Source organism: Meleagris gallopavo, chromosome 1, assembly GCF_905368555.1.
Source record: "Meleagris gallopavo chromosome 1, MGAL_WU_HG_1.1, whole genome shotgun sequence".
In the NCBI taxonomy this organism is placed as follows: domain Eukaryota; kingdom Metazoa; phylum Chordata; class Aves; order Galliformes; family Phasianidae; genus Meleagris; species Meleagris gallopavo.
The window spans coordinates 97498867-97515345 of record NC_139404.1 but is presented as its reverse complement, the minus strand read 5'-3'; the positions used below and the strand labels follow the sequence as shown (position 1 = coordinate 97515345).

General features: G+C 39.1%; 1 long non-coding RNA gene across 16 annotated transcripts in view; it reads right to left on the bottom strand.

Moving 5' to 3' along the window:
- The window catches only part of LOC104913987 (uncharacterized), a 517821-nt gene that overhangs the window by 170780 nt on the left and 330562 nt on the right, over window positions 1-16479 (bottom strand). For 11 of the 16 annotated variants that reach the window (XR_014887671.1, XR_014887674.1, XR_014887685.1 and 8 more), the window contains one exon: window positions 4160-6632. The exons of 3 other annotated variants lie outside the window; for them this stretch is intronic. This is a non-coding gene — a long non-coding RNA (uncharacterized LOC104913987). Of the gene's footprint in view, window positions 1-1150; window positions 3400-4159; window positions 6633-12639; window positions 16195-16479 lie in introns of those variants that run through there. 2 more of the 16 variants (XR_014887697.1, XR_014887696.1) reach the window with 2 other exon arrangements.

The following is a 16479-nucleotide window of genomic DNA, read 5'->3' as shown; positions in this document are numbered from 1 at the left end:
AGGCTTGAGCTGGAAATTAAATCCTGTGCTAAACTTTTCAAGAAGTATCTACCTTCACTGAACTCTTTTCATGGTCCTGCTTATTTCTACTTTAAACTTCTCATTTATTGTACTTTAAGCTCCATCAGTGAATGTAAATGGGGTTTCACTATACGTTTAGTGCATTCAAGCATTCTTTGTTACAGTTCCCACCCTGGTGCATTATGTGAGCTCTGCCACGGAAGTCCAGCAGTCGGTTTGTTTTCTGCTATTAATAAAAGAACCTACTTTTCGCCACTTCTTTGAAGAAGTTGAAAGGGCTACATGTTAGAGGGGGAGGTGGTGGGGAACAGACTGTGGTGTAATCCCCAAACGCAAATGCTGTCTAGATTAGAAACCTCCCAGAAGAAAATCTACAAATGCTAAGACTGTGCTTTTTGTGTGATGAACAGTAGAGCAATAACTTAGCCACATACTGGGTTCTGCCTAATGCTTAAGGAGCCTACTAGGTGAAAGGAATTAAATGAAAAAAAAATCTTCCAGTTGGCTCTGTGCCGATGCTAGCCAACCCTTTCAGTACCCAGTGACTTACTAGTGGAACTATTTTCATTTGTATTTCATCATTACGGTTTCTTAATATAATATTTCGGATTCTGTTAAAATAAATAAACGCAAGAAAAAAAATAAATAAACACAATACAAAAACAAAACAAAACAAAAAAAAACAACCCACCAAATGGGATTTACACATTGCCAGTGTTTTTACAGTCCAGGAAAAGCTTAATTAAAGGGGTGGTACATGTCTCTGCTGAATAGCTGTTTTTCCTTCATACCTTCCCATGCACAACACGCACACATCCAAGAAAAGAGGCTGGGGGTGGGGGTGGTGCAAGAAAACCTCCCAAAAACCATTGCCCAAATTGCCAGCCTTAAACCGCTCAGTACAATCTTGTTGGATTGCATGGCCACTTAAATAAATATGCGTCTCTAGCAGAAAATCAGAACCTGCTTGTAACAACTCAAAAGTAGAAGAAAAGTGCAGAATATAATCTGCCTTTTCCCCTTAGTTTTTCAAGTGATCGTTTACTGTATCTAGTTTACCGTGCAATTATTAAGTAATCCTTAATTCCTAAATAAGCAAGAACAGGAGTAATGATAGCAATCCCAAAAGCCGACCAGATAAACTTTATTGTATAATCAACTGGATGATTCTCTGATTTATTTTAAAATCCTACTTATTAGATTAAAAATGTTTATAAAGATAAAATCATTTTAGCATTGCTGATCTCAACAATCTTATGTCCAATTACTCGCATAGAATTCCATAGTCCTTCCACCTGTTGTAACTCAGGCACTGTAAGCAAAACATAGCTTAGCAAAAAAATTAATAGAGCTGGTAAGAACATAACTCATCGGGTAAGAATAACTCTGGTGGTGCTGGGGGGTGGAATGATACAGCACTCAACAAACTCTGAAGATGACCTATTGTAAGTATCAGGGAAAGAAAAATGAGGTTATGAATGTTTTATTTATATGGGATAAAAATACTTGAACAGAAAAAAAATAAATCTATTTTGTGAGTGATACAGCTTCAGCTGGCATTTTTATAGGGTTCCAGATAGTTTTTCTGTTACACGTCTCTGTATGACTACCTAGTTAGCCTAGACAGTGGATCTTTCTTTTTCCTTTATTTTTTTTCTTTTTCTTTTGTGCACTACAGACGGTTCCTGCGCAGAGATGGCTGCATTTCAGTGTGAAATTAACTATCCAGTCAGGAATTGAGCATAATCATCATATGGGCAAATCAAAATGATGGCTACAATTGCTGCCTACAGAAATTTTTGCTGCAGTGCATATTAACGCACCAAAAATGTTGTGTTAGCTAATAGTGAATGTGCTGATTTTCATTACCCATGGAAATGTGTAACATCTTATGTTAAATTTCATTGACATTTTTCATCAAGTGTGTAGAGCAATGCTCTGAAATGTGATAATTGTAGACTCTTGTTGTACAACTTTGAGTAAAATATTAGTTCCTCTAATTCCAGCAGTAATTAACTTGGATTGGAATTCCCCTGATTCATGTAACAGTCTTCAACATCATATTAATGGATCCTAGTGTTTATATAGTTTGAATAGAAATTCTGTCCCATAAACGTAATATTTTATTAAGGCACTAAAGATTTTCGGGTTAAAGAAAAGTATTGATCGAATCACCGTAGCCTGAGCTGTAAAGCATTTTTCTGGCTTAGGTTTAAAATGAAACAGTATCTTGTTGAAACTTAAAACGCTTCAGAAATGAAGTTCTGGAAAATTGTTGCATCTCTCATGAAGACTAAAAATTAAAGTAGACAATTATCATAATAATAACCCAGTTGTACATGGCACACAAAAGAGAAGCTAATACTTCTTTCTCTTTTTTGACTGATGTTTTGTTGGGCTGCAGCTAAACAGCACTTTAAGTTGACAGTAAATTAGCAAACAATGTGAGGGAGGAAAAAAGAAAGAAAATCATGCAGGGGTTAAGATGTTTATGTAAAACAGTGATTTTCTTTTTTAAAATTAAAACGTACAAATAAGCTGGTGTCAGAGACTAGGTGATCCTTCATTTCCACCGCATTGAGCAGGCTCACATCAGCAGCAGACAGCCGTTAATATATGCGTCTGGCTCAGTCTGGTCTACCAACTAGGAATTCATCGAATTGTTAATATCATTCCTTTTTTGTATGCACCACACATCATTTTCACTCTCTCTCTCTCTCTCTCCCCCTCACGCTCTCTCCTCTTTGCAAGAGCTTGTGTTTTGGTTTTTTGTTTTTGTTGTAGCACAAGCTGATTACTCTGAAATCACATATGAAGTAGCATTTAGAAGCGTTTTGTACTGGAAGAGCAAAAAGTCATTATAGAAATGGGAGTATATTGAAATTCTGCACATATAGCTATGTGTAGTCTACCAGTGATGTTTCCATTTATTTGTACTAATAGATACAGCTTTCATACACTGATGAAGTGTAAATAAAACTGCTTTTTGTGAGGTGTCTGCAGGCACTGTCACATAGTCCCGGGCTGGGGAAATGCTGTGGTGATCATGGTGGCAATTCTGCCCGATCAAAGGCTGGGTTTCTTCCTCCCTTCCATCCGCCTCTGCCCCACCACAAGGAGTTTAATGTACACTACAGGTTGGTTTTGCTGTGTTGAAACTGGGGAAAAAGAGGGAGGAGGTAAAAAGGAAGGCAGTGCACCAACTTCTTCATCTCTATGGCAAGGGGCAGCAGCGAGTACTATGGACAGAGAGGAGGCACCAGAGCTATCCCAGTTCAAGCAGTGATGCAGAGGCAGTACTGTGTATTCACAGCTTTTGCTGTAGCTCCAAATAAGACAGGTAGGAGTTTCTCATGGTTCATTTCATTTTCACTCTCACTGCAGAGAAAAAAGTACTTGAAATCTTCACACTGATAGAGATGGACATTTCATACTATAGTTTCACATGCATTATACACAGAATATTAAACCAAAACGGGTACCGAATATGAACTATGAACATTCAGATAAATTTTGCTGACTCAAAAATAAATGCAATCCACAGTCTTTCATATGTACAGTCATGTGCACTGTATATCTGATTAGATACATTAGGATTTTTATTTTGATAAATTATATGCATAATTTAAACTGTTTACCAACATGCATATACCTACCCGCATTATAGTTTTATCTCATTAGGTAGCTTGAATGATCAGAGTGCGTTCACCTAAGCAGTGCCTTAAATACACCCTTTTCAGGACTGAAAACTATGAGTATTATATATAATACATGTCAGCTGCTACTGAACTGCTTCCTTGGCGTAGCACCTAGCTGAGTGAATTAGTTTTTCACATACAAATTCAGATCAACTTCTCTAATATCAACTGAATAGAAGTCAGTGGTGTTCAATAACACATCTGCGTAAAAAGAAATTACCTCCATGACTGAATGTTTGCAAGTAGCTCTTTTGAGTGTTCTGAGTATGTGCGATTGACAGTTTATGATGAAAAGAACTGCATTTACAGGAACTGTATCATCATTATAATTGGTAAGACAATATTTTTATGACTATTTAAGCACTAATTATACCTTGAGCAACTTGAAAGCTATGTACAGCGCATAGTTTCTTAATAAAACAAGACAACAAGAAAAAGTATTACACTAACAGATAAGAACAATTTATTTTAACGAAAGTATTGACGCTTACAGTAAAACACAATTCCTCCCACTCAAGTGGAAAAAAAACAATGCAGCCAAAATACCACTTCTGAAATGAACAAATAGTTTGGATGCCTGATCTGTATGAAGCCTCTGTCTCAGTGAAGTCTGATGTACCAACAAGCTCCTGCAGCATCTTGGTTTAGACACAGGAAACAGAGAAAAATGAATTAGAACTAACCCACCTACAAACTGCTAAGAAATACAAATCTAACTATGCTTGACAGATCAGAAGTTTAAGAGCAATGAATGGTGCAGAACAACTCATGCCCCTGTAAATCCTCCTATGCAAAGTTAGTGAAGTACTTAGCATATCGGGGACAACCTAGAACGCAGTATGCTGTTAGCAGTGGGAGGAAAAATGCAAAAGGCTTTGAGTTGGGGCTGAGTTCAATTCTCAGAGTACTGCCAGCTCCATATGAATTTAACAGGTACACAGAATGTGATTCTGTGAGTGAAGTGATATTATAGTATATATAGGTATATATAGGTAGTATGATTTTTACACTAATGTTCTCTATCAGATTAAAATTTAAACTGAGACAGTATTTTTAAATGTGATATCGTATCCTCACTTAGACAAAGAAAAATAATGGCAACTAACTATAAAACTGTCTTTGTGCCCTATTACAGGAAAAGCTAAGCAACAGTTTTCCTGTATACCGAAAGCATTACTCAAAAATCAAAAGAATGAATGCTTTATAGGCCTCAAGCATCAGCATTTGTGCTTGATGTTTTAAAAGTTAATTAAGTGCTGTAGCAATACAGCTGAAAATATACTTTGTGGTAATTATCTACCAGAAATGTGTGTAATGATAATGTTATGTTATGGTTGAAAACCTTTGGTATATTTTAGTACCTGGTGGGTTGGTGTTTTTTTTTTTTTTTTCCTTTGTTTGTTTGGTTTTTTATTTTTTTGTTGTTATTCTTTTGGTTCTTTTTTGAGGTATGAACTGGCATTCAGTTTAAATTTTAATACTAAATGTTACATGGCATCTAGTCTAGTTTTCTAAACACAAACAGGTAACATGCTAAAGCTGCACGAAGGATAACAGCTTTTTTTCTTTTAGGAACAGGTCTGCTGCTTAACATTTGGTATATTTTCCAATATATTAAGAAAGGTGTATTTTCCTTTTTCCCTTCCAGACAGGGAAAGCTCCTTTGGCTCTCTAAATTCTGCAGAGAAACAATCATAGTCCAAAGCTGCTGGTTCCCCTCCGCCTAGGTCCCAAGAGCCTGACTTGTGATTGTTGCTACAAAACCTCACAAGTTAGGGTCTCAGGGACTAGGAAAAGTCTGATATGATCCAGTAGAATTCGTCTTCCAATAATCTGAATTGCTTAGTAGTCATAATTGCTGTCAGTAAAACTTTCACTGCTATTGTGAAAAAAAAATAAAACAACAAACAAAAACAACACACAGCAACACCAAACCAAAACCAAAACAAAAAGCAGCCACCCCCTTAACCCCCCACCCCAATCAGCAACCCCTCCTCCCACCCAAATAAACACAAGGCACTTTCACGTAGGGGGCAGAAAAGATCAAATAAGCAGGCAAGACACATACATACATTCAAGACAATGTATCAGCTGACTGAACAGACTTTTCTTACAGTCCTTAACTTTTGAAAGCAAAAAGAAAGAGCACAGCAAAAATCTTCACTGCCTTGACTCACAAGTAGCCATATTACAATGCATCAGAAGGAAGCGTCTAAAAATGGGTTAAAACCTGCTTCTTCCAGCAGATTGGTACAGTAACGATTTGATTCTATTTCCTTTAATGCCTTAAAGAAGGATTAAATGCATGTGAAGGGGTTTCTAATTGCAAAATTTCCCCTTTATACTTTCAGTCCTCCTGTTCAGGTGGGCCCTAGGTTACAGAGTACTTTAGAGCCCTTCTCGATGCAAGGATAACCTCTGGGCGTGTATTCACTTTTTGCCTCTTCCCCACGTTCAACATTTAATCCTTCTACAGACTGCTAGCAAAAGCTTCTTCCTTTCAATGGCAAAGCGAGCTTTCGCTCCATAAACTGTAGAAAACACTGACATGCGGAGATTGTTGTCACTTGCACCAGATTACTCAAAGAACACACAACTTTCAAATACTGTCGATAGAGTGAGAAGAAATAATCGGATTTCCCAAACAATTTCTTTCTGAAGCCGAACACTTTTAATGGCACGACCACGATCCCGAATTACTTTCGTATTCATTCTCCTCCGATCTTTAGCCTTGTTTGCAGAAGGAAAAAGAAAATTTCTACTTTAGGGACGGGATCCACGGTGGCTTTTTTTTTTTTTTTTTTTTTTTCTTCCATCAGAGCCCAGAGCAAAAGAAACAGCAGCCATAAAGGTCCTAGCCACTGGAGCAGAATCTGGTATAGAAAACTCAGTGCTCTTCGGGAAGCCGTTCAGCTTTAAAAAGGAAAAAAGAGAAGAAGGGGGGAAGAATTAGAATCTCTGCTGGTCGAACAGGTGAATCATCCATTTACAAGAAAGCTACACAGAGAGCGCTGCTGAAGAAAAGATTTGCCAGTGCCCCCCACCCCCACCCTGCCCTTCACTCTCCCCTCCAGAAGGCTACCTCAGATTTCAGAACATTTTGGCTTATTTAAAATATTTCAGTAGATGACAGAATGCAATATTACATAAGAGCCGTTCCTTTGTCACTGTGCAGCGTTCAATCAGTTATGCCTCAGACACAAAATAGTTAAACGAAACAAGATATATATATATATGAGATATATATGTATAGCAGTCCCTGCATTTCATTCCATTTCTTTCTTTCTTGCAAGCTGATCATGATTTAACAAACAATTTTGACCGCAGCTTTCAAATCAATAATTAGAATGAAAAATCTCTCCCCTCTATAAATATGACATTAACATAATTATACCACCCCCATCGCATAGACCCATCCTCTTTAGGGAATTCATCTGATGCTCTGAAGATGGAAATCAGTCAGATTTTAGTTGCTCTCAAACGTACCTTTGCTTCTCACTGACTGACTGGCTTTACCTCCCGTGCACACACACACACGGTCACCAACACTCGCACACACACACATCCACATGCGCGCGCACATGCACACACACACACGCACGCACAAAAAGGCAAGGCAAAGCGGCGGATGCTGACTCAGAGCAGTTGTGTGTGGAGGGGGTGGTATCGGCTGGTATTTTCACTGCACTCATCATTAACATTAACTCACTCTCTAGCATCCACCCTCTCTCAGACCTGCTGGACTGCAGCATTTGCATGACGCTGTCACTCTAGCCCTTGTGGGTCAGATGTTAGAAGAAAAAAAAGCCTCAAGGCTCTCATAAGGAATGCCTTCATTTCTTCCAAAGGGTCCCTCTTCTTATTTTTCCACCTTTCTACTTCCTCTGTTGCTGTGTCTCAGTTGTTTGACATCTTTCCGGAAGAAAATGTCTTGAGCTGCAATAAGCCAGTAGTCGGTCGGTCCTCCCCTCACCTCACACTCCTATTCCCACCCCCTTTTTTTCCTAATCAATAAGACGGATCTCCAAATGCAGTTGTGAAAACAGGCTCTGACACACAGACTTTCATCCTCAATCCTCTGTCTCAGGAATAGCAGGCAACCCAGCTCACACGTGATGCAGGGAGAAATAATGCCAGTAATTCTTGAACAGACTTAGTTTATTCTACGCCTTCTTCATTTTTTCCTTTGCTTGAATAAATACTAGTGGGAAGGGCACAACAGCTCTCGGCAGCTATAAGGATTCTTTTCTTCACAGAGCCACGATCATTAAAAAGACTAATATTAATCTTCCTTAAAATTAATGCTATCTCCCCTCCTCATTGTGCTCTTTATAAGTAGGAATTGTCTCATAGCCAAAACACTGCCAGGGTCTGAATCACCATTCACTGTGCTGAAATTGTACGTTCCCAGACTCTGGTTGGTATTTAACCGGACTAAGCAGTTCTTTTTTTATTATTATTATTATTTTTTTTTATTTCAGACTTTTTAATTAAAAATAATAATAATAGTGATGAGAAAGAAGTAGAAGCTGCATGCGTCCGAGCGAGCACTGTGAGAGAACAATGGCACTGCATACACACGGTACGGTACAAAATGCTGAAAATGTGTGATTGAGCCACACTCATGTATTTATCTGCACATTATTTGCCACGTTGGTAGAGCGATCTGTGCGTACTCGCGTGCATCAAACACATCCACAGAAACCAAGTCGAGAGGTATAATAAAGCGTCCAACCCGAAACAAAGCACAGAGGCTGCAAACTGCGACACAGGCACAGGTTGTATGACAGGCTGTGAGAATCCACAGAGCACACTTACTGCGTACATTTCCACCTTGTTCCTTTGTTCTTAAGACAAGGTAATACAATGACTTACAGCACTGAATATCTTTCTGCTTTTCCTGATTTATGCCACCGCTATTTGTGAATTATTTTCCAGACCCCACCACAGCCCTGTGACTCACAGCACAGAGGCTATGCACCAGAGGGGGGCAGGTGATGGCCCCGTTCCAGCCAATTCTCTGGGCTGGCCCAGGCGGGCGGCGCCAGGCTGCTGGCAGCCCCCAACCCCGCCATGGTGGCCCTCTGGCAGCCAGCACCAAGGGCACCCACCCACTGCTGAGGGTCTGCAGGAAGCAACGTGCCATCCCAGGGGAAGGCACCACTCTGGGTGCCCACCTTGAACCCGGTACATACATGATTATGAGCAGTCATCATAGTGGTAATTAATGCCACCGAGAAAGGACAGAAGAAAGTAGACAATTAGGAAACAGTTAAGTTTGTGATCTGAGGGAAAGGCAAAGACGGAGACAAACACACACCCACAGCCAGACACAGAGAGCGAGAGGAGAGCGCCAAGCATGAGACAAGAAAAGCGAGACTGAAATCAGATTTGGGAAACTGAAAAAATACAGGATTACAGCATTCAGCTTAGCATTTACTGAGGTATAAAAAAAAAATTAACACATGCACAGCATGGCTTAAAATACGTATTGCCATCAATAGTCTGTGACGGATGCCGGCTTCTTACTGCTATATGTACATTAGATTGGTCATCGCCTCTTAATCTCCTTTTGCTCAGACCCATCCATTTTTTTGCTGCTCCAGCATCTGTGCCCTTTATGCTTTTTTTTCTGTATAGTTACCCACAATACCCTGGATAAATTAATGTCATGACCCCGCTATGGCTATCAGACAGAAAAAAAAGTCTACTATTTTAATAATTGAACGTGCGTGTACAGCAAACTGCCTACTGATAGCCCAGCTCTGTGGACTGCCTCCAACAGCACCCTTTGCTAGCTCTGCGAATCAGAAACAACAGATGCAAATACTAGACACAACGCCCTGGTTCTCTGTCTTGGTTTTTGTTTTTTTTTTTTTCTTTTGAAAAAAAATTCATTTCTTCTATCTGAGCCATCTCGTTTTCCTAGCCTCCACCCCTTCAGTGGTTAAGGACATTACACTGCTGAAATTAGAATAATTTGAATAAAAGCATAAAGATGAGTGAAAATCATAAATGGCTGCAGATTCTGGAAATTTATATCCACACTGTGAGTAGGGAAGAGTACCCAGGTTCAAGTGCTGAGCCTCACTTGGGAGCACCTCTGGGACCGATGGGACTGCAGACTAGATTAAATCAATAGTCGTCTGAAACGAGATGTCGTAATCAATCAGCTCAATTACCACTGTCATAGAACTGGGCTTAAGGTCTTTCCTGATTCTACTCTTCTAATCATTAACCCTTTTACATCCTCAAAATGGGAGCTCATACTCGCTCTGCTGCCCTACCTTCCAGATCATCCAAGTTTAACTTAGCCTTTTTCTCTATTTTCTCTTTCCCTATTTAAAAGACATAAGAACCGGTCAGCAGATAATGTTTCGAGTATGAATATGGCAAGGTGAGATGCACTCCTTTAAATGCACCTATTATATATTTGCTGTGTGCGCGCTTATATATTATTATCATGCCTCCGGGAGTGGCTGGGTGGATCAAAGACTGCTGTTTAATTAACATTCAACTCAGCTGTTTCCTTGGAGATTACAAATAGAAGACTAGTTGAATTAATCTGAAGCTGTTCACTCTTTCCACTAATCCAATGCCACACGGCTCTTCTTCCCCTCATCCTAGTTAGGAACAACTCACTCCCTATTAATCAACCACTAGGAAAATCCATTTCCAGCTGAGGGTAAGTGTGAAAAAAAGTTGTAAAGACATGTTCATATGTGTGGCCGAATTTCCAATGACTGGAATTGTCCAGTCATTCACCTCGTGTATTCACAACACAGTAAATCCACACACAACGTATGGAGAAAAGAGCCATCAGCTTCGAATATAAGCAGTGCCACTTTAAAATCTTGCATGTAAATATTGCTGTCTGAAGATTGCATTTCACTGATTTAAGATCTTTTATTCCTGAGTAAGTCCTGAAAAGATCAAAAAGCTGTTCATAAAAATGCTGCAGTAATTGTCACATATCCCTCTTTCTATTTTTAGGAGGGAAGAAGAAATCTAAGTGTTGCTAGATAGGTGGCAAGTATGCAGAATTTCAGTCTCATATTTATTCTTCTGATAGACTCAAATGCTAATAGTGAAAGAAAGCCCACTACATTTACAGTTCCACCTCTGTCTGTACGCACTGCCTCGGACTCCAAGCACAACCATACCTTTTTTAACCACGGAGCTGCCTTTCAGCTGGAGAGAGTGAGTGCACAGCCTCAGCCCACGTGGTGCTGTGAGTGCCAGATAACAGAACTTGCCCCTGTGCCATGGCAATGTTATTCTGGGGAGGGATTTTTGCTCCTGAAAGTGCTAGGAGTGAGTATGAGACAGAGGCAGCACATAGGTGTTTCCCCACAGAGGCTGAGGCCAGGGGATGTGTCTGGGAATGGTACCTGCCAGGGCAGGGCTGCGTGCCACCCGCACCGCACTGGGGCTGCCCCAGCTGAGCCAGGACAATCTGTTACCAGAGATTGATTACTGTTTCACCATCCAGCTGTTGTCATTAGTGGGAATATAAAATATTGGTCTCCAAAATGATTCAGCTGTGAGCATCAGCGCTCTTTAACAGGCTTATACCTCAGCCAGGAACTGCTTTGTTGGAGGAACTGACCCCTCACAGATGGAAAAAAATGACCTCAACTTCACATCGTTTCTGGGAAAGGTTTCGCTGACATGATGAGATACAAAAGAACCTTAACACTGTCCTTTAGTAATGCGAAATGAATGTGATGCACCAGACGGCACATCGAGCTGCTAGCTGAAGGGTGCTGCTCCGTTTTGCAGGCAGCAGTTCAGACTTTAAGCATCATCCACCAGGGGACAGCATTCACATCCACACTGTGAGGATGCGGCTTGTGTACTTGAAGAAGTGAACAAGAGCAGCAGAAAAAGAAAAAAAGATATAAAGTAGTATTTCCTGGATTATTACTGGTGGACACAGAAGGAGGAGTGGTGAGGCTGGATGCGGATGTCAGGGGCCAAAACCCACCCAAACACAGGATGAGCCTTTTGTTTCTTAGACAGGAAGAATAAGGTGATTTGCAGGATTAACATAAACTTTATGCAAATGATAAGGATTCTCAGTAATAACAAAAAATAATCTTAAAGGAATGGGACGACGAGAACTAAGCAGAATCACTGTGTGTCCTAGATGAAGGGAAAAATGCAGTAGCAAACAGTATTCTGATTTTGCAGTTCTCATCTTCCTATTTTCTGTGTGCTCCAAACGGAGGATAACACCCCATCACCCCTCTTCTGCCAGAAGAAAAAGTTTTTTCATCACAGTGCACATGAAACAGATACCCATTTGAAAATCATTTTAGCTTCCTTAACTGTAGCATTTAAGGTAGGAGGTGGTTAGAGTGACCAGCAGCTACGCATATGGCGTATCTGATTGTCCCCGACACCTCCTTCACCTAAATGTAAGAACATCAAAGGGATAAAACTTCAGAAATATCCCACATCTATCTCGTCCCTGATCCATCACAGAAATCTACCTCTTCATTTCTTATTTACAAACATCACATTCAGATTTTCCTTGTTTTTTAGTAACAGTGCTTGGCTGAAATTCCCACCTGATCAAGCAGTATTAAAAGTACTGATATTCTGCACTATTACTCAAAGGAAGTCACTAAAAGAAAAGAAAGAGCTTGATATTAAAACGAAGTAACAACTGCTCATATAACTGGTTTTGAACAAACACACACGTTTGCATTTTCAGTCTGGTTCTGAGCAGTATTTTAAAACTCTAACTTCATAAATGTTCCAATATGGCATTTTCACTATTTCCTTAAAATATAAGCATATAAGTATATATCCAATTGACAAAAACTTAAGATTACATGGAACAGGTTCATCAAAATATGTTGTTTATTCCCTGAAGTTCCATATTTTTGTTGCAATCAACAGTGGGCCTGCTCTTGTAAATGGGGCAATTCAAGTAACTATTCAGATGGATATTCTCTCTGAAATTATTTGAACTATTTTCCTGAGCACCAATTGTTGTTTACACGTATGTTCAATAAGAGTCAGAGTTTATAAAAGGAAATTATTCTATTAATTAAAGGTAAAAGTCTGTACTATAGACCGAAACCCTCCCTTTTTAATTAAAGGTGTGGTTTGAAGAGAAACACTTCTGACAAACATTCAGACTGCCTTGTTTTAAGAGGTTTCAAAAGAAGACTGGGGAAAAGAGAACCTTTTTAATGAGAAAATACTAAATAGCAGGCTTGATGTCTGCAAAACTGGAATATTTTAAATCTTCTAGACAGTGAAGGTTAAAGCTGTCCTGCATTCTCATAGTTCTCTCTCTCCTTTCTATCAATCTCATTGATTTTTTTTAAGGGTCAGAGGCTATACCTTCATTGATCAAAGAAACAGCCTGACACAGCGAAAGAGTCTGCCAATTCCAGACAGATCAATCACACCTTTGTCTGCTTTTGATACATTATGGTTATTTATTCTGCATCACCACGACTTTCTGTCGCATGGTTCTCAATGTAATAATGCTGCTTGGGGACAACAATAAATAAAAAGGGGGGGGGAGGGAGGGGAAATATTCTATGTAAAATATTTTAAGCCTCTCTCTGGTATTTCTGAGGGTGGCTTATGATGGAATTTGGCCAACTTGTCTGATTTCATTTTGACTTGGAAAAGAACTCCTGTTCTGGTATTTAGCTCTCCTTGGTCAGCGTTTTGTAGGATTTTATAAAGGCAATCCTTTGCAAATGTTTTGTGCAAAATGTTTTCAGAAAAGTAATGAGATCTCAACAGAACAACAATTAGGATCTAGTCGTATCCAGGATTATGCATGTTTATACACTCTTTTAGAGATATTTTAATAAATAGAATGTAACTGATACCCAGCTACAGCTACTGACTGCTTTATGGCTGTAAAATGAAACTAAACGGTCAGCCTAAAATAATTGCTAGGAAATATTGCTGAATAAACAGATATAAGTGCTGAAAAGCTCCTGGCTTTGCAATCTATTATGCTGAAAGCCAGCTAAAGCTTTAAAAAATGCACTATATGCTCGCTGCCTGTCATGACTGAAAGTTATATGCTACTATTTATCTTTCCATAGCATCTGCAAGCAGCCTTTAAAACTACTGTTGGTCCAGTATCAAACCTTTTATTCACATTTGGTATCCTCTCACTTCACAGGCAGTTGCGCTACTTAAGAGAAATCGCTTGTGGGCCTTGTGATATTTATTATAAGCAAAGGCATTTAAACCCAGTTGTAGAGGTGAAATTGTAGCATAAAAGAAGCTAGTGGCAAAATGCCCAGTGACTTCAGTGGAGTTGGGACTCCACAGCGAGAACTGACATTTGAACTTCTTCAACTCAAGCTACCTTCAGTAAGTAAGGCAGCTCACCAGATCTCACAGGACAGTGCCCTCAGAAAGAAGGTGCAAAAAATTAACACGCTTCCTTGCAAAGTCTCCAACAAAGCCATGATGAGCTCTACGCACAATACAGCCTCAGCAAGATCAGTGGAATGGTCCGATAAAATTAAGCATGTAAATCTTTGCAGAATTGTATAATAAGATGCAATCATCATCTCGACGAAATTATTCACCTACATCATTAAAACCTTAGAATAAGAGACGCGATAATCCAAACGGTTGGCATCAGTTTCTGATTTCACTGTGCCTACTCTGTAAATTATTGTGCACCAGGTTTACGGTTACATCAACATTATTATGTAAAGCAAAAGGTAAGCGGTATACTAAGTTGAAATATTAAAGCTATTAAAAAGTTATGAGTTTGACAGCATCCCTACAAGTATTTGTGTGCATGCCAAGAATTGCATTTAAAAACCTTTAACTAAAGGAAACTGACTTCCAGTGATAAACTGCAATGCCTAAGAGACATCACTAAAATGCTACCGCCACTCTCAAAGGCAAGGAGACCTTAAAAACGGTTGCTGGCTGACAGCATTACACAAAAACATGCAGTTTCTTCTACAAAGAAATAAAGCTGAATGCGCAACATTTCGGAGAAGTTTTGAATAAGTCTATTTGTCCAGCTTACTTCGCAAAGGCTCTGCAGAAAACAGCACCATAAACACTTTCAGTCCCCACACAAGGGCTAAACAAAGAGTCCTCTTTCTAGCCATTTAATCCAGTAATTTATTTTTTCAACCATCACATAAATCGAAACACAGCTGTAACCAATGACTTGCAGATCCAGTTCCCTGCCAGCTGGATCCTGTTCTGCTGAAGCAGCAAGATTTTTACATTGTTCACTTCTGTACATCTGGAGAAATCATTTGGGTTCAAAGGTGACTAGAAAAGCTCTTTAAATAAACTCAACCAACAGTGAAGAGAGGCCTAAGTATCTACAAAAGCTACATAGAGTTCCATTTAAAAACTTCTTTGTTTTTCAAATTAGTGCAAAGAACAGTTTGGTTTTTAAACATTTTATGATTATGACATTTTAATTGAATTATACACTCAAATACGTATTTACTGTTTCCCAAGAACTTTCAAACAGTGTCAGTACTCAAAAGTGATCACAGTTATAGCATTTAAGAAAGCAGTCAGAAAAACAGTGATGGAATGAAATCAAATGTCAAAATATACCTCAATTCATGCATCTTAACTGTTGCCTAAAACACCACTCCACTTTAAATTCACAGAGCAAACAATAAGAAAGCATATACTGTGCTGAGACATGCTGAACCTCAGAAGTTAATCCTTAAAATAGCCTTATTTCAAAAAGTCTGCATCATCCCTTTCTGAATGAGTCTGCTAAGTAACAAAAATGTCCCTGACATTTAAAACTGCACACAGTAAATTGATTACAATGCATCATTTCCTTTGGAAAAACAAACACAAAGCAAACCAGCTGAATCTTGCAGAGGTAAATAACAATGAATATTAAAGGCTTATATAATCTGTATCTTTAATTGCTTTTCAGACAAAGAACGGATGGAATGGGTACTCAGATGAGTTTACAAAGGAGGGGTTTCTTGTCTAGCACAGGCCATGTTAGCAAAGTACTTCAACAACGCTGAAAGTTCCTATGCTGTTTTATTTGCAAATTCATAACCATGAACTCTCAATTACAGAACATATCAAGAAGCATCACTGAACATCTAATTCCACTCAAACAGGTGAGCAGGACACATTCAGTAAGTGCCCCGACTGCTTCCCCAAAGACACAGTTCCTTTCCCACACATTATTAAGAAGTATCACGTAATTCAGTCAGAGTTCACTGCCACAATGGCTTCTTTTCCTCTTTTGATACTTACAGTTAGAGTTGGTTTGAAACAACGCTGATAAAAATATCCTTTCTAGTTGCCACTCTGGCCATATCTCTGCCTGGGTTTCATGCTGGTCCCCACCACCTCCTCCTCGCAGATGAAATGAGTAGCTACCTCACCTTCAACTCTTGCTATTTGTTGTCTGCTCTTGTCTGTGCTTCCCCCCTCATAATTACAGGAATGCACTGTTACATATGCTATCTGTGTTCTGTTGTGAAATCATTAAAAAAGAAAAAAGAAGAAAGATGGAAAATATGCCTTTAATAGCCAAATAAATCAGATAAATCATCTGCAAAAACTAACATGTAAAAATCATAACCAGGTAATTGCTACATCACTCCAGGGCAAACTTTAAGGAATTTATATGTACATTTCTATATACTAGTATATACAGATTTATGTAAACATTCTAGAATGAAAAGCATTTAGTCTGCATTTAATTACAACGTTTCTAGAAAGCTCTCTCTTCAGTGTCTGATGTTTATTTATTCTT